Source organism: Felis catus, chromosome B1, assembly GCF_018350175.1.
Source record: "Felis catus isolate Fca126 chromosome B1, F.catus_Fca126_mat1.0, whole genome shotgun sequence".
NCBI classification, from domain to species: domain Eukaryota; kingdom Metazoa; phylum Chordata; class Mammalia; order Carnivora; family Felidae; genus Felis; species Felis catus.
In genome coordinates, this window is record NC_058371.1 from 75,387,808 (window position 1) to 75,407,933 (window position 20,126).

The window sequence follows — 20,126 nt, forward strand, 5'->3', positions numbered from 1 at the left end:
GATTCTCTGTCTTCCTCTCTCTCTCTTTCTCTCTCTCAAAAATAAATAAAGAAACTTTAAAAATAAATAAATATGAAGTTTAAGATATTAACTTCATTATTACTGTCAAGATGTAGTGCCCAGGAAAGTAGAAAACAAGCAGTCCTTCCAGACCATATTCCCAACAGGGCTTATTTATATATGGACCCTGCTACATGTTTGATGCATGGAGCAAATGCTTTATCTGAGAGGACATTGGATGGCACTTAGCCATTGTTTTGCCCATGTATTTCTGTCAGTAGAAACTTAAACTGAAAGTTCTTTGAGGACAGGAATTATGCTCAGCTCAGGCTTTTCTCTGGTACCATGCATGGGCTAGATGCTAATCAGGTTTAGAAAAATGTTCCCCCACCCGCAGTCAGCTGTTTATGCCTGGGACTCAAGCAGCCCTTCTCCACTTCATCTAGATCTCTTTTACGGGTAGTAATCTTCCTCCTTTTCACTTGAATTTTTTATGAGAAATGGAAGATTAAACAAATATAGCCAATTGGGAGAAATAAAGCCTATGGCTAAAATTGGATTGATCTGCATTCCTTTGGGTTTGGTGGCTCATTCCCCACATTTCTCTAAGAGTTGAATCTGGCCTAATTATTTTTCTGGGAGGATTATGATCAAGAGTGAGTATAAGGGTGCTGGGTGGCTCAGCTGGTTAGGCGTCCAACTCTTGATTTTGGCTCAGGGCATGATCCCAGGGTTGTGGGACCGAGCCCCACTTTGGACTCTGTACTGAGCATGGAGCTTGCTTAAGGTCCTCTCTCTTTCCCTCTGCCCCTCTCCCTCACTCACATGCACTCTATCTATCTAAAATAAGAAAGAAAAAAAAAAAAAAGGCAGAGCGCCTGAGTGGCTCAGTCGGTTGGGCTGTGATGGCTGTGACTGACTCAGGTCATGATCTCATGCTTCATGAGTTCAAGCCCCACATTGGGCTCTCTGCTGTCACCTTGGAGCCTGCTTTGGATCCTCTGTCTCCCTCTCTATGCCCCTCTCCCACTCACGCGCATGCACACACACTCTCTCTCTCTCAAGAATAAAAATAAAAAAACATTAAAATAAATAAGTAAAATAAGAAGAAAAAAGAGTGAGCATGTTTGGAGGCACAAATAGTCAAACAAGTGTTTTATTTGTTGCGTACAGAAAACCAGATAACCAAAGGAAATCCAAAGTGGAGAAGGGAGGCCCAGGAGAAACACATCAGTAGAGGGCTGGAGCCTGTTTCAGATAGGATTTGAATTCTTGTTCTGGAGGGTGGAGTGGTTAGAGGATATTCCTAAATTCAAGTGTTGAATGTGCTGGTCTTCAAGCTCTGAGCTGAGCCTTTTGCCACTGAAGCCCTGTGGAAAGCAATCAGAACCATTTAAATTTGACATTTCACAAGCTAAAAGCAGCCGCTTCATGCTCCTGTGAAAGTACCTAGTGGCTTTGCCCAGAAGTTTTCTACCAGAGAGAGGAATCACTGCAGAGGATGTTTGCATCTATTTTGAAGTTCCCAGGTGTGCAAGGACTCGAGGTCCCCATGATGGGCCTCCTCTCCTTCTGGCACTTGGGGAGGCCCAACACTCTGGAGAGGTCCTTGAACATTTCCCCCCATTGTCAACTGTTGGTTTTCCCAGAAAAGATCTTGAACTTCCACCTTCCTCACTTTTCCCCTCGAGAGCCTTTGTAATATCCGGTTGCTAAATGTACTGTCCTTCATCACAAGCTTTCTGAAGATAGGTAGATTCTACTGTCCTTGATGATTCTCTGGCAGCCCTTGGCATCTCTCTTGGCAAACCTCTCACCCCTCCTCAGTCATCTCAGTGTATAGTGTGTAGAAGTACCGGTATCATCTTTCTGGGTCTGAAATCAGGTGTGAGGTCAGAGCGATCCAAGAGAACACTTGGGTGTTCTCACCCACTTGGGTGTTCTCACCCACTTGGGTGGGTGGAGTGGGGGAGACTGCAGTGCTGGGAAGGGGCTGGGTTACTGATGCTGAGCTGGTATGACATTCACCCTAACATTTGGGGTCATGAGGAGGTCATGACTATCCAGGGTGGACAATGGGGTGTTGCATAAAGAGCTCCCCAGGCAAAGTTTTACAGGGAGGGAGAGTCAAGATAATAATTTGATGGTAGAAATCATTTGAAACATTTACCTAGATCAGATATTTATAAATACAGTATACAGAAGTGTTCTTAACCTGAGGAGGAATCGACAGGGCTCCATGATAGACTTTAGGTAGTCTATAAAACCTTTGAAATCATAGTCAAAATTGAGTGTGTGTGTGGGGGGGGGGGGGGTCCATAGCTTTTATCAGAATCCCAAAGAGGTATAGCACATGAATAGTTAAGAATCAATCAGTGACTGGTGCTTCCAGCATCTCTAACCAGCCCTCTAGCAGCAGGAGACTTCTGGGAGAGCAGAAACCATTCCTCATCAGTGTATCATTGTTAGAAACATTGCATAGCCCAGCCTAACCCTCAATGGGAAAGACTTCTAAGCAAGACAAGAAACACAGGAACCAGAAAAGAAAATATGGACAGGCTTATTATAGAAACTTTTTAAAAAATTTAATTTATTTATTTTGAGAGAGACAGAGGGCATGAGTGGGTGGAGGGGGCAGAGAGAGAGGAGAGGAAAAATCCCAGGCGGGCTCTACACTGTCAGTGCAGAGCCCAGTGCGGGGCTCAATCTCTCAAACCATGAGATCGTGACCAGAGCCGAGATCAAGAGTCTGATGCTTAACCCACTGAGTCACCCAGGCACCCCCAGAAAAGTTTTTATACAGGAAAAAAAAACAATTTGTAAATAAAATGAAAAGCAAATGATAAGGTTTGCTATAAAAATATTTGTAATCTATATAATAATAAAAAGTTAAGTTTTAAAATACAAAAAAAAAAAAGGTTTAAAAATGGGGAAAAGACCTGGAGAATTCATTTATAGATGAGGATATTCAAATAACAATAAGTATTTTAAGAAGACCCACAAACCTCCCTGATGAGCAGATATGTACAAACCAAAACAGAGACACATTTCTCACCAGTTAGTTTGGAAAAATGGAGATCAATGGTGTCTCATGTGGTCATAAACTGTTGTGGGAATATAAACTGGTGAAATATTTTCAGAGAGAAACTCAATAGTTTCTAATTAAATTTAAAATGCATATAATTTTTGTTTCAGAAATTTCCCTTATAGGAATTTTGTCCTCAGAAAAGTCATGCAAGCATGTACAATGTTTACTGAATCAATGTATTAGGAAATATCTGACAGCAACATAAATATTAATTGATAGTAGAATAATTTACAATACATTATGGTTGATCTATACTGTGGGATATTATGCAACCATCAAAAAAAAAATGGTGTTGCTTTCATGTCATGACACGGAAGAAGGTCCATGTTATATTACCATGCCCAAAAAATAAATTTATACCATAGTAGGATCCTATTTTATCTTTATTATAAACTACAAAACAATGCATATATGGGTGAGTAATGTGCACGTTCATGGGTACACATTTCTTATGGGCATAGCCAAAGTTCTGGAAAAATACATATTTATCTATTAAATTTATCTCCCTGTGATATTTGGGACTCACTGTTAAAATCTGTTTACATGGGTGCCTGGGTGGCTCCGTTGGTTAAGCGTCTGACTTTGGTTTGGGTCATGATCTCACAGTTCGTGAGTTTGAGCCCCGTGTCAGGCTCTGTGCTGACAGTTTGGAGCCTGGAGCCTGCTTTGGATTCTGTGTCTCCCTCTCTCTCTGCTCCTCCCCACTCACGCTCTGTCTCTGTCTCTGTCTCTCTCTCTCAAAAATAAAATAAACATTAAAAAATTTTAAATAAATAAAATCCATTTTCAGCGTGTTGAATTCTCAACCTCCGTGTACTACTTTTGTAATTATAAAACCAAAAACTCTCCTTCGGAGTTCATCTCAACACAGTTGTGATATGGTTTGTACAGAGGCTGTTCTGACCCAGTTTTGAGGGCCTGGATAGAGTTTTGTCAGGTCCCCTTCTTAAGCAGACAATTAATTTCACAACCCCAACCACCTCATTTATGGGGCTCTTCACTCCAGACCGCTACACACTTGTGCTAATCACCCCAGGGCAGGGACCAGATGATCACGGATAGCCCCGATGCCCCAGAGCCTGGTTACTCAACTAGGCAACCCTAGACTGGTTGACCTCATTTCACATATTCCTTCCCACAGAAACCACAAGAATGTGGAACTTTCCCACAGTTCTGTTTTCTCTCTCTGCCTTGTGACTGACCCTGGTGCTTCCCCAAGTGGTCCTGAGTGGTGCACTCTGCTCTTCCCAGGAAACTGTGAGTATAACTATCAAAGACTCTCCAGCTTCTCTCTCTTGATGGGAATCTGGCCTTACTATATCTCATCCGAGGTAGTATGGTTAAAACATTAGTAAAACGTGCTTGGCTGTGCTTTCAAGGGACATCCCATGGGTAGATGCCCAGTGGTCATAGAGTTAACACCAGAACTACCCCTATTTTATCTGCCTTTGCCTGGCATCTCCCCTTGGCTTTCACCATACTGACCTTTGCCCGGGTTCTGATGCTTCTTCTCTCCTGAGCTTGCACCTGATGCACCTTTGGCTCCATTTCCTGGCTCTGACTTTACCTCTCCCATCTGGTCCAACATCTCAATGGAGCAGTTATTGGCTAATGACCTGCTGTCTGGCCCAGCTCCCAGCAAACGTGACCCAGCTTCATGGACAGTCCTATAGCAAACATGGCCAGTGAAGCCCAGAGACAGAGCAAAACTCTGAGACTATTAGACCTGGTGCAGGCTGAAGCTTGGGTCAGAGAGCAGGCAGATTGTCACAAGTTTGGAAACTTGGGAAACCAGCACTTACCAGCAACCTCTCTGAAGCCATTCCTATAAATAGAAACGTGAGCACATTGTGGACACTGGAGCTGAAGCAAGCGGGGTTTTAGGAGCCAGATGGACACAATGAAGGGCAAAGCAAGGGAGAGGCCAAATGGGTGAGTTGACTAGAAACCAGCACACCCATAGATGAGGCAGTGCAGGTAATAAAGTGAGAGGGATTTTTAATAGCTCAGGTTTGAAACCTGGTTCTCCACAGGAGACTCTTAAAAACTGAGAATAAACGGAGGGCTGATGGGGGGGTGGGAGGGAGGGGAAAGTGGGTCATGGGCATTTTGAGGAGGCACCTGTTGGGATGAGCACTGGGTGTTGTATGGAAACCAATTTGACAATAAATTTCATATATAAGGAAAAGAGACATGGTTCTGCTGCTTCTGTGCTACCTGCACAGACGTGGACACTTAAACCTTTCAAGCCCTAATTTCTTCATCTGTTAAGCTGGACGTAATGATGCCCACCCATGCCCACCTCACAGGTTGTTGTGAATTCCATGCCCTGTGTCTCTCCTCACCAGAGACCAGAGATCTAGAAGGCGTGAGAACTGCCAGTGGGAAAACAATTGACAGGCTCCTTGTGGGGGACACCTTGATTAAGAGCCAATTAGCTTCTTACATGTCTCTGTTCTGGCCCTTCTAAGGCCCTCTGAACAGGAGCTGTCATGATGTGGTGGCCATTGCTGAGCCATGGAGAACCTGAGAGGGAGGGTCCTGATACTCGGTTGGGCATGAATTCTATCCCTTTTGTTTCTCCTCATGTTGCAAGTCTAGCCTCCACAGACCTTCAAATCCCATGCCCTTCCCCTCAACACCCCCTGCCCCACACACATACCAACTTTCCTCTCATCCCTCGTTGGGGCTGATGAGTTAAGAGTTACACATCTGTGTCCAAAATCTCAAGCCAAGACGTGAACTCCCAAAGCTACCTCTGCAACCCCATCTTGTTCACCAATTCCTCAGGAATCTCAAGCAATTTCCATTATTGGCAGACACGGTGTTTCCTTGTTGCGTTCCACTTTCATACAACCGGAGTTTGTAGACAAGAAAAATACAGCTGTTACGCAGCACTAACTGGGCTTTTATGTCGCTTCACAGGCAGGAGACTGGCTGTGGAGTGCCACACACCTCCTTATCACGGCTTGCGTGCTGGGACCTCTATTCATTTTATGCATTGTGTATCTCGGAATTTTCCAGGATGTGGTGAAGTCGTGTTGCTTGCCCTCAGAATTATGCAAAAAGCTATTCTTTTTCTTGAGCAAGAAATCGTAGGCACTCCAGAACCCTTTTGACTCAGGCAGAGCTATGGGGTGGGTTTTCCACAAAAGGCAGAAGGAATGAATTGACACTGACTATGTTAACTAGCCCTCCCAAGGGGAGTGGGGGCCCCTGCTCCAAGCCAAGTATGAGGGCCATTCTGAGGCAGGAAGCCTTTAAAAATTCACAGTGGAGTTCAGCTCCTTTAGCTTTGGGGGTCCATTACGTATTGGCTGGGAGAGCTGTAATCATCAGTTGCCTATTTTTTAAATTAAAATAATTAGACCAATGTAATGTTCAGGAGAAGGCCAGAATTGGCAGCCTCTGTTTGTCAGCAACAGGGTCCAGGAGGAACTGGAGCTGTGTAGGCCCTTTGGGACTAGCATCCTGTGAACTGAGAGTCAGAGAAGATATTACCCCACAGAGGGAGGAGGAACAGAGGCCTTCATCCTGGAGGGAGCCCTTGGCCTTCTGCAAAAGGGGGATAAGTCGTGCTTGTCCAGCCGTTGGGAGCATCTTGGGAGGTTCATGCTTCTCTCTGCTGCTTTCAGACCTCAGGACCCTTATCAGTGGATACACACACTGATTTGCCTCCACGGGTAACCACTGTAGCTGCAAGTTCCCTGCAGGTGTTAAGGGATTCTGCTCATGTCCTCTCTGTAAGTATTCAGGATGTAATAGAAGGAAGGATGAAGCGGAGGAGGAGAAATGAAGCAAAGTGCTTGAGGAGAGAACCTTCTGGGTGATGGCAGAGCACGGCAGCTTCCGAAGGGAAGGCCTCCTTACCTCTGCTAGGGTCACTTTGAGCTTTCACCACTCAGGGGGTTAATATTTCTGCCCCCAGAGTAGGCTACAGGGAGTGGGTGCTGCTTTTGCACTGTGGGTGTCCAGCAGCTCCTCCCCCCCCCCCCCCGGCCTACCACACCCTCCAAAGTTTGGGGTGGAACCGTAGCCTGTGGGGCTTTTGTCCCACAAACTTCATTAGGATACAAGCCCAGTCTCATTACTTGAGCCTAACTTTGCCACGTTAACCTGTAGATCGGACGTTCAGAGACCCTACTGGGCCCACATCTAACTTTCCCCGTCCTCTGTTTGTAGTGGCTCCATCTAAATCAGACCCTTTTGGACACTGAGTGAAGATCCTCTTGTACCTCTTCTAATATCCGATTTCGTGGCTCTGTGGAATCTTATACACAATGTCCCTAAATAAGACCTCAACCTTAGCACAGAGCTCAGCCCTCTATTATCCCATCCCTCTTCACACTGGGATCCACAGGCTCATCGAAACATTGACACATGACCTCCACCCCCACTATTAGACGTGTACCCCCAAGAAATGCCATCTTAGACTTCAATTTTCTATTCTTACCCAAAGAGCCTTCCAGAGTGAACTATCTTGTGGCCTGTTGCCTGTCCCCAATATCAACCAGACACTTCCTGGGAAACTGATTCAGGGTCAGACTGTACAAAATGAAGACATACAAAACGGAAAAGAGAATTCTCTCTCCTCTGTCTTTCCATTCCACCCCAGAGAAAAGATGTTCATTCTTGTAATTACACCATAACTATAAATAATAGGTTGATTTCTTTATCTGGATTCACCAACTTCCAGCTGCATCTATTGCTCTAGGTAATGCTTATGACACAAAACGTTGGGAAAAGTTGGAGACATTGCTCTATCTGTACTTGTAAGTAAATCTTTTTTCTTACAACCGCTCCCTACCTCCTAATGCCCCCTCTTTGATGCACTGTGTCTTCAAAGCCAGTAGGTGTTTATGAATGTGAGGGTTCACGTTGGGATGGGCTTTGATGATGACTGGCAACGGTGGCCATTTGGGACATGTGTTAAAGGAGAGGACAGACGGCAGAGTAAAGCTGGCATTCCCCTGCAATTTTGCATTCTTCCACTATCTCTCCTGCCCAGACAGCACTGGGCTAGCGCAGGGTCCTAGGCCTGTGGGTAAAAAGCAGATCAAACACCACCTTTGTCCTCCACATCCGGCAATTGCTGCTGGTGCGCCATGGGCTGCCAGCGTCCCTTCCCAGCCCCACCTGTTCTCACACCAGCCAAGGGAACTGATGGGCCACAGACACTTCACAAGCATCAGAGACTTAGAGAAATGAGGCAAACCTGAGAGACGAGATGTGGGGGGGAGAAATATCTGGCCTGAGACTCCCTGCTCACCCTCTCTTCGGCCAAACCAACCTCCTGCCTTCCTCTTCCATTGTCCTACAAATCTGATGTCCTCCTCTTCGCTTCTCAGCTCTGCATCGTGCACTGTCATGACCCAGGGAGGAAAACCAAAAGCCTTCAGCCATCCTCCACACAGGCAAATTCTCACTGGCTGTTTTCTTCTAAGACTGCAACTTGAATTTACTGGGGCTTCTCCATCTGGATCTACGCTGTCCAGTAGGATTGTCACTAGTCACATGTGTGACTATTTAAACTTAAATGAATTAAAATTAAATCAAATTAAAAGTGGTCAAGAGCCACTGATGGTTAGTGGCCACAGAACTGAAAAGCAGAGAAATGAAGCAGTTCCATCCTTACAGAAAGTTCTGATCTATACCTGACTCTGAGCTCCCTTTTCCTCATATTTCCATTCCTTTGTAATATACACAAGAAAACACTTTTTTTTTTTTTTGTCTAAACCTCTTCCTACTCAAGGCTCCACTCATCTCTGTGTAAGGAAAGTTTGTTCAAAGATTTTCCCTACGACAAAGGCCCACCATTCCACCTCTGATAAGAATTGCACCTCTCTGCTGGAATGCTGAAACACTGGACTGAGTTCTCTTCTGCTTTCGGGACAGGGATGGGATGCAAGCCAGCCCCCAGGGGGCCCAGCAGGCCAAGGCCAAGGAGGAACCTGAGTGCTGGACTTAGATGGGCAGTCTGGAAGACTCTGTACAGACACTGATGATCAGAGCTGAGCAAATCGGAATCAGGCACTTGGGCAAAGCGTGAAAGACCATATCTAAAGATTAGCAGACCGAGAGAAATAGAAGCGAACAGTGAGGTCAGTGAATTCAATTCTCTTATCTGAAGAGGAGAACCCTGAACTGGTTAAACAACCGGCACAGCTGACGATGAAAGGCCTCAAAATCTGTGTAATGCCGGAATGTAGCAAACAGATCGACTCACAATGAAGTGCAAGCACATTAAAGAAAGCGCGTGGTGCTGCGGGGAGACCTCACCAATGAAATAAGCACGCTTCAGAAAAAGTTTACTCTAGAATGGAATGGTTTTAAATAACTCCCACTTTTCTTTTGACTTTTGGCATAAAATGGGAAAGTTACCCTTCACAACACAGCAAGAGTTGAAACTCACGACTCCACGTGAGTGCGTGCGTGTGTTTGTGTGTGTATGTTAACTGGGAAAAAAAATCAAGAACTTTTGTTGCTGTTGTTAAATACCAACCATACTCATGTTGAAAACAATGCATTGGTCTACCCAGAATGAAAGCAGTGAGGGGCACGTAGTAAGCAATCAATGAGTACTTGTTGATTGATTGAAAATAAATCACAAAATAAAAATATAAATTAGGAGTTTGCGCCTCTGCTGACCATCCTTTCCCTAGACTAATGAGTTGTTTATTTCGCTGGCGACAGCTTCCCCTTAGGGTTTGTTAGTGCAAAATGGTGTTTACTGAGGCTGGGCATGTGCTAATCAGTGTTAGAGATTAGTCTGTACCTCGAGCAGTGGTAACTCCAGAGACAAGACAGCGGGGACAAAACTTCATTTGTTTTCATCTCACAGTGGGTTCTGATTTAATTCACGAGTCCTACAAACAAGGAATTCTGTGATTGGCATCTCAGTAAGTGGAGGGGCCCTGTACACTTGGGACATGTCCTGTGTTTCAAGGGCTAAGAAAGAGGCACTGGCTGGTTAGGAATTTCAAGCCAGACAGTCAGGTCTGTAAGCAGGAGCTGTGAATACTTGTACTGCATGTGGCTTGTGCATGACGCTCACATTGCCAATAATAGCAACTGAATGGGCATTTGTTGTTTTTACTGCTAAGTGTCCATTTCTCCTTCTTCAGATGAAAGCGATCTTACAGATTGCTTTGGAGGGAGTGATGTTTCTCTTCCCGCCCCTCGTGTTAAAGCGATGGCTTACTAGCCATAAGGAAGACACTCCAAAATGTAACATCTCAAAAAAGACACAAGGTTATTTGTCTCTCATATGACAGACAATCCGGAGCCAGGAAACAGGCTCTGCTCCACGCGGTCAGCCCGGGACCCAGCTTAGCAGGGCAGATCCGCCATCCTCATGGTTGCCAAGATGGCCCCAGTCTTTGCCATTTCCACCCAGCGGGAAGGACAGGAAACACGGAGGAGTGCCAGTCCTGGAGGTGTCTACATATCACTTCAGGTCATATTCCGCTGGCATGAACTTTGTCCTTGACTACATTTGGCTGCAAGGGAGACTGGAACTTAGAGTTTCCAGTCAAGCCCCGTGTGTTGTGGCCATACTCTAGGCAAAAGGCAAGCACATAATCAAAGCTAAGGCAAAGGACGCCGTCCCGCAAACACTCTCCCTAGAAATTTGAATCTTGAGCAGCGTGGCAAAAAGCCTGGAAACGGCCGGAGCCGGGCCAGCTCAGTGGCAGCATCCTGAAGAGATCGTCGACTGATTTCTGCCGTCCGCACTCCTGGAACCACCCTAATCCTTGTCTGGCCTTTTCACCTCTCCCCATGGCATTGCTGTAGGTAGCCGTTGTTGTTCTGCTAACCCAAGTTGGTGTTCACTGCTTCCAAGAAAGACGCACCTGATCCAGCTCCCTCTCGTCAACCACCTAACGTCTGTCCCAATGACAAAGATTTCCCGCGTGTCACCTGTTGCCAGACAACGTTCTAGGCGCCGGGTTCCATCATCGCGCCCTCACTGAGCTCTGTCTGCTTCACAGCCACATCCTCTGATTTCCTGTGAGCAAACCTCCTGGCATTCAGGGCCCTCTCCTCACTTTCTCCCCGGCAGCCTGAGACTCCGGATCGCACTCTGCAAGTTTCCCACAAGGGCAAGCGCGGGTGAGGAGATGATCAACACGGCTTGTGCTTTCCATGGGCATTCTCACTTTTATTTTGCCTGGCTTTTTATGTTTGCAATATGTAAATCAATTGCCAGTGCATCTTGCAAGTAGGTTATGTCCGGGCAGCGATCTGACTATTGCTCTGCAGCCTCAACAGCTCCACCAGCCATAGGCATAATTTTGGTGACAAGCTGGAATTTGCATATTTAGCAGGCATCAGTGCACTGCGTTCCGGTGCACCCAAATGAGAATTCCATCTTCCTTCAGGCTATTATTACCCGCATCCAATACCAACAAGCACATTCAAAAACAGATGCCTTCATTAAGGTCTCCCCTTCACCTCATTGTCATGCAAATAGCCCAAATCAAGGAGTCTAGAAAGTGCCGGAGAGGTGACAGGAGAGCATCTTAAATAAGTAGCAAGTCAGTGTTCAGGGCATTCCTTGATTAATTGGGAGTTATAGCAAAGTGCTACAGGCTTCAGCCAATGGGAGCTTGCCGACACCAAATTATCTTTGAATACCTCCAGTAACTCTGAGAAACTCCCTCTCGCTACTTCTGTGGAGACTTTGTGGGGTTTCTTGTTTGCCCCGCCTTCCCTTGAGGCGTGGAGGTGGGATGGAAGCAGGGGTGGGGCTTGGAAGGAGTTGCCTTTTGCAAATATTCCAGCTAATTAGCGGAGCGCCGGGCCGGTAGCCCAAGGGGCAGGTGTCTGGGCAGTGTCTCCGAGTCTGGAGTCTGATTCGGGTGGACCCTGAGCACTCAGTAATAGCCCTCTAACAGGTTTCAACCCTAAAGATATGTGGTGGCATGACGGCATGAATAATTCAGTGAGCATGAGGTCTTGAACCCACGTTTTTCTCTCATGAAGAGGAAAGCCACGAGCCTCAGGTACCAAGTTTCCAACTTCTCAGAGCTAAATCTCGCTCTTTCAGAGCTTGGTTACTAAGTGCTGTGTAGGTGTGAAAAGCCTCATTACCATGTAATTTTGTTGGGAGCAGACTTCCAAGTACCTGCTTTACTTTATATTCACATACACAAAAAAAAGATCAAAATGCATTTTATTTCCTAACAATAGCCAATTTGGCTATAATTATTGTGGAATACTGAATTTTAAGGCATAGCACCCAAGTGACTCCCCACGTCGCTCCCTTCCGTACGTGAATATATTCTTATTTATTGCCTTCCCCATAATGAACTTTGAGATAAACAACAGAAAAAGTAATTTGTTTTTTGACAATGCTGAACCTTTGAATAGAGAAAATCACACAGTTAAACACAGAGCGCAGTCCTGTGTGGTAAGTGGTATCCATGGCAACCAATAGATTTTATGCTAAGTCTGGCCTTTAAAAACATTTCACGTTTACCACTGAGAAAAAGATGGCCTTGATTTAAAAATGATACAACAAGTACCTCGAATGGGCATGCTTTCTGCTCTGAGCTGCAAACACAATTAAGAGGCATCTCCTCAGCCCAGATCACCTCAATAGTATCTGTGTCATCCTTGAGGATCATCACGGCCAGCTGCAAAAAAAAGAAAGAGGCTGAATATTTTGTATTCTGCTGCAGGGGCTGCGAGGCAGTTTGTTTTTTACTTGTTCTCCTTGTATTTAACACCAGGAGTAAAAAATAGGGAGTAAAAATAGCACGTTTCCCTCTTATCTTAGTCTGTGATCATGGCGACAGTGAAAATATTATGGCCTGCTTATCTTGGGAGTAGCTCCAATCACGCCCGCTTATTATAACTTGAAATAATGGATGGAGAAATACCTACCATACCAACTTCAGACTGAGCGACGCTAAATTAGTTTCTGTTCACATTTAGAAAGTTGGGTACCAAAAATGGAATGCAGTTGTGGCAAAGAGAGGATGTTGCCTTAATAATACACTTGAATAAAATGAGAAAGGACAAGCCCCCTTCTTCTTTAAAAGGAAAAAAGAGAGAGATTTGATCGATGATGCATCAAAGGAAGGAAACATAATTAATGTCTTTGGGAGGAGTTTGTTTTGCTGAGCTATTTGTAAATGCTTCGATAGCTCCCTTAAGATGGCATTTCTACGTTTTTTTCCCCAAGATGAGTTGTCCTTTATTCCTCAAAATGGGATTATCTTGACCATATCAAGAATTAGAGAAACCTCGATATATTTCGTCCGAAGGTATTTTCAGCTGGAAGGCTTTTGCAATTGGCTGGTGTTATGGGCTGAATTGTGTCTCCCCTGAATTCGTGTGTCGAAGCCCTCACCCCCAGTAGCTCAGAATGTGACTTTATTTGGAGATTGGGCCTTTCAACAAGTGATTAAATTACAGTGAGTCTGCTGGTGTGGGTCCTAATCCAATCCGACTGGTGTCCTTATAAGAAAAGAAGATTTGGACACACAGAGACACACAGGGGATGTGCATTCACAGAGGGAAAATGACGTGAGGACACAGCGAGAAGGCAACCATCCGCGAGCCGAGAGAGGCCTCGGAAGAAACCAAACCTGCCAACACCTTAAGCTTGGACTTCTAGCTTCTAGAACTGTGAGAAAATCCGTTTCTGTCATATAAGCCACCCAATCTGTGGCATTTTGTTATGGTAGCCCTAGCAGATCAATGCATCCAGGGCGGGAGTGAGGCATCCTTTTACAGAAAGAACAGCTTTCCAGAAGGTGTGTTAATCAATACATTGGGGAAGAAGGTCAGGATGGAAGAAAGCCTCAGTTGTTCTATCTTCCCTGAAGCATGGGGGTTTTCTGGGGGACAGTATTTGTCTACTTCACAAATACTTCTCCCACCTCCTCTGACTCAGTCGTTCTTATTTGTCAGTGGCAAAAAAAAGACAATTTTGTGACACCTTACTGTCACCTTTAATTAAGCAAGGATGCTTTCTGAGCCATCCACATTTCATAAAGACAACAGCTTACACTTCTTTCATATCGCCAAATACCTGAGCAGTGACATAGACCCAGGAGGGTGGTGATGCCAGAAAGGAATGTGTGTGTGCAACGGGTGAGGTGGTTGGGGTGGGGGCGGGGGGTTGCTGTACTTTGTTCCTAACATTCATAAGCTTTGCTTGATGCCTGGGCCTCAGGCCCAGGACCACACATCAGCCACCTGCCCAAAGGCATGGGCCATTCATCTTTCTGAGATAATTTTCTTCTTTCAGTCCACAGAGAGCTCTGGGCTATCTTTGGTCAGGGAAAGAATGTTGACTGTTTCACATACTGAAACATAAATCACTCTCTCTAGGCCTTGTTAACTTTTACTTATAAACTGTTTTAATGTAGAACTGTCAGGACCCTGTGAAAATAATGGGTGGTGACAGGTTTAGGATTAAAATCTTCTCAGGTAGTTAGGATGGTGAGTCAGGTTATAAATTGCTTTTAAAGAGCTGAGGCATGGACTATGAGCTTCATATGCTTACTCCAAATGGACACCAATGAGGCAGCTGGGACAAGTATATGCTAGTAATTCATCTTAATTATTTGTCAGCAAAGCCATCATAATAAGAGATGTCTTTCATTTTGATTAAAATGACCCTTGGTAATCTCTAAAGGGTCTTGTGTGAAAAGCACCATTGAAAAAGAGAAGTTGAATCTTCTGGGGCTTGGGATTTTATGTCTCAAGCAAGGAGGCCTGAATCAGAAAAATATACCAACGGATGTGAAGATATAGCTCAAGTGTCCAATTATAGACACATCCATAATTCTCTCAGATGACCTCATTTGCTTCAGTGCCAGGGCATCGGTGGACTCATAATTTCTCTTAAAACACATCATGTCTCAGGGCTTACTGGATAGGGATGGCTGTTTATTCACAGAGAGCTCAGGCTTTGAGGAAGGACCAGGACCTGTCATTATACCCCACAGAGAAGGTATATATTGTCTAGTGTAGAAGTTCAATGAGTGGACAAAGCAGACAGCAACCATCTCCAGCCATAGTGAAGCGAACAGTTTTCTTGGGGGGCTCAAAAGAGTGTATGGATGGCCATCAGGGGAATGAAACTTGAATGGGAATCTAGGCAGGAACCAGGTTAAACACTGGGTGAGTTGAGAAGAGCAGACCCGCACTGCTTGGGGAACCTACGGGACGACAATGGCCACACAAAGTCATCTTCAAGGGGTCAGACTATCAGAATCTTCTATTCGTTCATTCGCTAGACAGTTATTGCATGGCTACTATGTGCCAAGACTGCTCCAGGGCCTGTGTACCTCTATGAACAAAACTGACAAAAACCTATCTTCTCGTGGAACTTACATTCTAGGGGAATCTGTTACTCCACAGGAAGCCTCATTCACCAAATGGGACGAAGGCAACTTAGGTGGTTTGTTCCTTGTGACAAGAGTTGCCTGGGAAGGACAGCCTCAGGCAGCTGGGAAAACACTTGCCAGGAAATAAGCTGGAGGGGTTGGCTGCCTCAGAATCACACATCCTCTCTGTCCAATGCTTCTGGTGGAGAAGCCTTTCCATATCTTGGAGAAGCTCTACAATTCAATAACAATTCACTAAGATGTTTCTGACTCTTAAAACATGTAACTATAGCTACAGACAAACTGCATTACAGGGCTTCAGAGAACCATCTGCTAGACTTTAATTTGCTTCTCAGGACTGAGAGGATTATAAATCATGCAGTAACACATCTAGGAACATTCTTTCCTCCATATTTCAGCTTTAAAAAATTATACATAGTAGTATCAATTACTTTACCCTCACCCAGAACCTCTCATCGATGGACAGAAACAAAATCTCATTAATATGATGTTCACTTTTACTAATATGATATGCTAATGCAAATAGAAAGTAATTTGAAATACTTTTCCATAGGAAATTTTTAACATTTTTTTCTCTGTTAAATCTATAAGGCTATGTCCATGTCATTCCAAAGAGTCGTTAGCAGACTTTGAGACTTAACAATTGAAGGAACATCTAAAACTCATGGATAAAATTATTCAGGAAAGATAAGATTTCCAGCCCACTATCCTTAGGAAATGCACTTAACTTTGTATTTCTAATAATCAAATCTTCCATTTGCAAACATTTGTTGAGCACCTGTATTATGCCAAACCCAGGCCCCTCTTAGGAGCTCTCAATTTAGCGGCAGAGAAAGATGTGAACATGAAATCGCATAAAATATGATACGGCATAAAGAACTATGTTTCAAGATACCATGGATGCACCAAGGTGGCAGTCTTTAACTCTGCCTGGTATGTGGTTCCCAGAGGAAAGGACATTTTCACTTCCTTGGGGAATTCCCAGAAAACACAAACCGCATATGTAAAAGAGGAGAAAGAAAGAGCATGGAACATTCTGGCGACTACAAGTGCTTCAGTAAGAATAGAGCCCAGGGTCCATGAGGCAGTGATGAGAGATGAAGCTGGAAATATTGACTAAAACCAGATCATGGTGAATCTTTTCAACTCTACTCAGGGATTTGTACTTGATTTTAAAAATAAGCAGCCTTTAGAGGAAGGTTACTTTTTCTGATTCACCTACCAAGTGCGTACTCCATCACCTCTGAAATAATGAGATTCCAAAATGGTACACTCTGTGCCCATGACACAGAAAGAAGTTAATGTATCCATCTAAGAATCAAACCTTGTCCTTGTTTTTTATGGATCCATGCCTTAACAGTTGCTTTGACTTAGAAAAATAGTGTCGTGATCTAGGAAAAAAGGGGCCTATCATATAAAAGGACAGTGGTCCCGTCTATGGCCATACCACCCTGAATGTACCCTATCTCATCTGATCTCAAAAGGAAAGTGGTCCCAACTTTGAAATCCAAAGTATGGGTAAGGAAGATTAGTATCTTTCTGACCTCGGAGACCTGAGGTTTCTGCATCTGAGGCTCATCCGCCCAAACCATATCTCTTAGGGAAGCCCCTAAACTGTACAGCTATGAAACTTGGAAGACTAAAGTTAGGGATGAAGGAGGGGGCTGAGAGCCAACTACTACATCCTGGTTTTTCTATGTCTCTTTGCCCCTTGTCACTTAAAAAAAAAAATCATATAAAGAATAATGTCCAGGGAATGTTTTTCTTTAGATCTTGCCCGAACTACTTTCAGATGTGATGAGATGGCATTCTGCCTTATTTAACAAGCCCGGAAAAGAGGAGTAAATGAGTTGATATGACTGGAGAATTTTGAAACCCTCTCTTTAAATGGCAGTCATTTGTTTTATAGACTGGATGGGATGAAATTTAGCAAATCATACTTGCCTTTCATTGTGGAGAAGATTGGAATCTGTTGACAGAACATTTCTACTTGGACTCTCATGGTTTTACCTCAAGCATCCATCAGTTGCTCTGGGTGCTTTAAGTTTTCCTTTCACTGTCATTTGCTGATTTCCACCACAGAGGTATTTTAGCCAACTAACACTTCTGTGGAGAGAGAAGGTGTTGGCGGATTGAAGAGAGCCCTGTCAATTCTCCCTATTGCATTCTGAGCTCTGACAGTCTCTTGATTTGTAGGGTGGGACAAAGCACTTAACCTTTGTGTCTCCAAAAGCAAATGATAAATTTTGTCCCATTTACACTGTTTATTAACAGATGGGAGTTGCACATGATTAACTGCTTGGTTCCTTCATTTCTTTGACCTTAAGATGCCAGCCTCGCACGAGGGGTTGCTATGCAGAGATGTATAGCATGCAGAGCCTCGGAGGAGGTGAGCAGCAAATGTTTGATGATGATAATGATGATGATGAAATTCACTTGACTTCTTAGCAAATGCCAAACTCCCTGCAGGATAACACATGTGGAAGCTAAGCCTTATCTACCATGGAGCCCTGGAGGAAGCTGTGTAAAGCAGAAAATGAAAGCGAGGCCTCACCAAAGCTGAACATACCCTATTTTACCATAGAAAAGCCACTGATAATAACTAAAGTGGTTCAAAACCAAATGACAGGTCAGATCTTTGATAAATTACTAGAGATTAAATCAGCTAAGTGCTATTGACACTTGGGCACTAAGCCCAATGGGGATTCTTTGACCCGGGAAAACACTCATCACCACTATCTTGGCAGTAGAGGAGAGAAGCAATGAAGTCATGGAGAGTCTAGCCTTCCATTTTCCATTCACTTTATGAATCTGTTTGTCAGGTTGCTCCCAAAGTCTTCTGCATAGCAGCAAAGGATACTTCTTTATCCCCAGATGAACTATAATTTTCTCCTGCGTTTGTGTGTGTATCTGAATCCATATGAAGTTGCAGGGAAAGATTTAGAGCTTTCTCTAAACTCATATTTTCTAAAATGTGTTCCATAGAATGCTAGTTTCAAAGATACTCTTAAAATTAAAATTCCTTCAAGTAAGTTTGGGAAATGTTTTCAAAACGTATTTCCTAAGTGCTGGGGATACAGTGATGAACAATTCATTCAGTGCCTGAACTCTCATGGATCATGGCATGAGGTAAGGTCAGTAGAAAGACAGAGATGGATCATGTCAAGTCTTATAAACCATGGTAAGAACTTTGGCTGTTATGATTAGAAAAGGCAGTCACTGGAAGATTTTAAGAAGCTTTGATCCTGTATATAATGGAATACTAAAGTCTTCAGGAGCTTCTGAGAGGAAGAAATCTGTAAGACTTTCTTTTACGTAATTATTCCAGTTTACTTGACTTATAACACCTACTAAAACATTGGGAAACACAATGTTGAACTTGAGAGGAGGATCGCTTTGCCCAATTTTGATGCCCTTGCATATTGTGTCTATTTAACACGAAGATGCTATTCCTGGTCCAGAATTTTCACTGCAAAATTGTTCCCATTTTGAACCTTGACTACTCTATGCTTTTTCCCACTCCTCTGTTCACAGTCTTGAATTACTGTTGTGTGGATTCATTTATTTCTTCCCCTGTATTTGTGTAGGTTAAGTGCTATCATTAATAGACCTAGAAAAGTATACTGGCTCAAGTATCATAGAAATATATGTCTTGTTGATATAATAACTATAAAAGGCAGGTGAATAAGTCAGCGGTTATCCTTCCTCCACACAGTTCCACACAGTCATCCAGAGACCCAGGCTGATGGAAGTTTTGCCATTTTCAATACATGGTTTCAAAGGTTTCTCTGGGACTCATCTTTATTCTAACCAGAGTAGAGGAAGAGAGCATGAAGAAGTATATATATGCCAGTGTGTGGGGGGTGGGAGAGTCATGAGACAGGGCTGGAAAACACCCAACACTTCTGCTCACATTTAGAACTAGAAATTGTCAGATACCTGAGTGGCTCAGTCAGTTAAGTGGCCAGCTTTGGCTCAGGTCATGATCTCACAGTTCATGAGTTCGAGCCCCGCTTCGGGTTCTGTCCTGACCGCCAGATCCAGCAGCCTGCTTCAGATTCTGTGCCTCTCTCTCTCTCTGCCTTTCCCCAGTTCACACTCTCTTGCGTGCATGTATGCATGCTCAAAAATAAAACATTAAAAAAATTTTTTTTTGAAAGAACTAGAAATTGTCACATGACTCTACTTAGGTGCAAGGAAGTTAAGAAGTGTAGTCCCTGCTTGTGCAGCTACAGTCTATGCTATGGATGGCTTGCCTGAGGTATGTTGAACAGCTACTCTTTTCTGCTATACACCTACCACACTACTAGCTCTTTGAAAGATGAACTGTAAGTTTTATTTATTTATTTTTTAATTTTTTTTTAACGTTTTTTATTTATTTTTGAGACAGAGAGAGACAGAGCACGAACGGGGGAGGGGCAGAGAGAGAGGGAGACACAGAATCGGAAGCAGGCTCCAGGCTCTGAGCCATCAGCCCAGAGCCCGACGCGGGGCTCGAACTCACGGACCGCGAGATCGGGACCTGGCTGAAGTCGGACGCTTAACCGACTGCGCCACCCAGGCACCCCTGAACTGTAAGTTTTAACGCATTCATCTCTGTTAGTTTCATAAACATATCATGGTTCTGGCATAAAACATATGTCCAGTAAATTCTGGTTGAAATAAGCAATGGT

At 44.1% G+C, this 20,126-nt stretch overlaps 2 long non-coding RNA genes across 3 annotated transcripts; one reads left to right on the plus strand and one right to left on the minus strand.

The window, feature by feature from the left end:
- Window positions 1-1,140: 1,140 nt before the first annotated feature.
- Window positions 1,141-4,849, minus strand: LOC109498935. The gene is made up of 2 exons (XR_002155977.3): window positions 4,574-4,849; window positions 1,141-1,370 (listed from the first exon to the last, which is right to left on the minus strand). It is a non-coding gene; the product is annotated as an uncharacterized LOC109498935 (long non-coding RNA).
- Window positions 4,165-14,186, plus strand: LOC102899884. 2 transcript variants are annotated; one of them, XR_006596691.1, is made up of 3 exons: window positions 4,165-4,345; window positions 6,014-7,860; window positions 8,437-14,186. It is a non-coding gene; the product is annotated as an uncharacterized LOC102899884 (long non-coding RNA). The 2 variants fall into 2 exon arrangements; XR_002741755.2 differs by lacking the exon at window positions 4,165-4,345 and having other exon boundaries at window positions 5,190-6,831; window positions 7,803-7,860.
- Window positions 14,187-20,126: the final 5,940 nt, after the last annotated feature.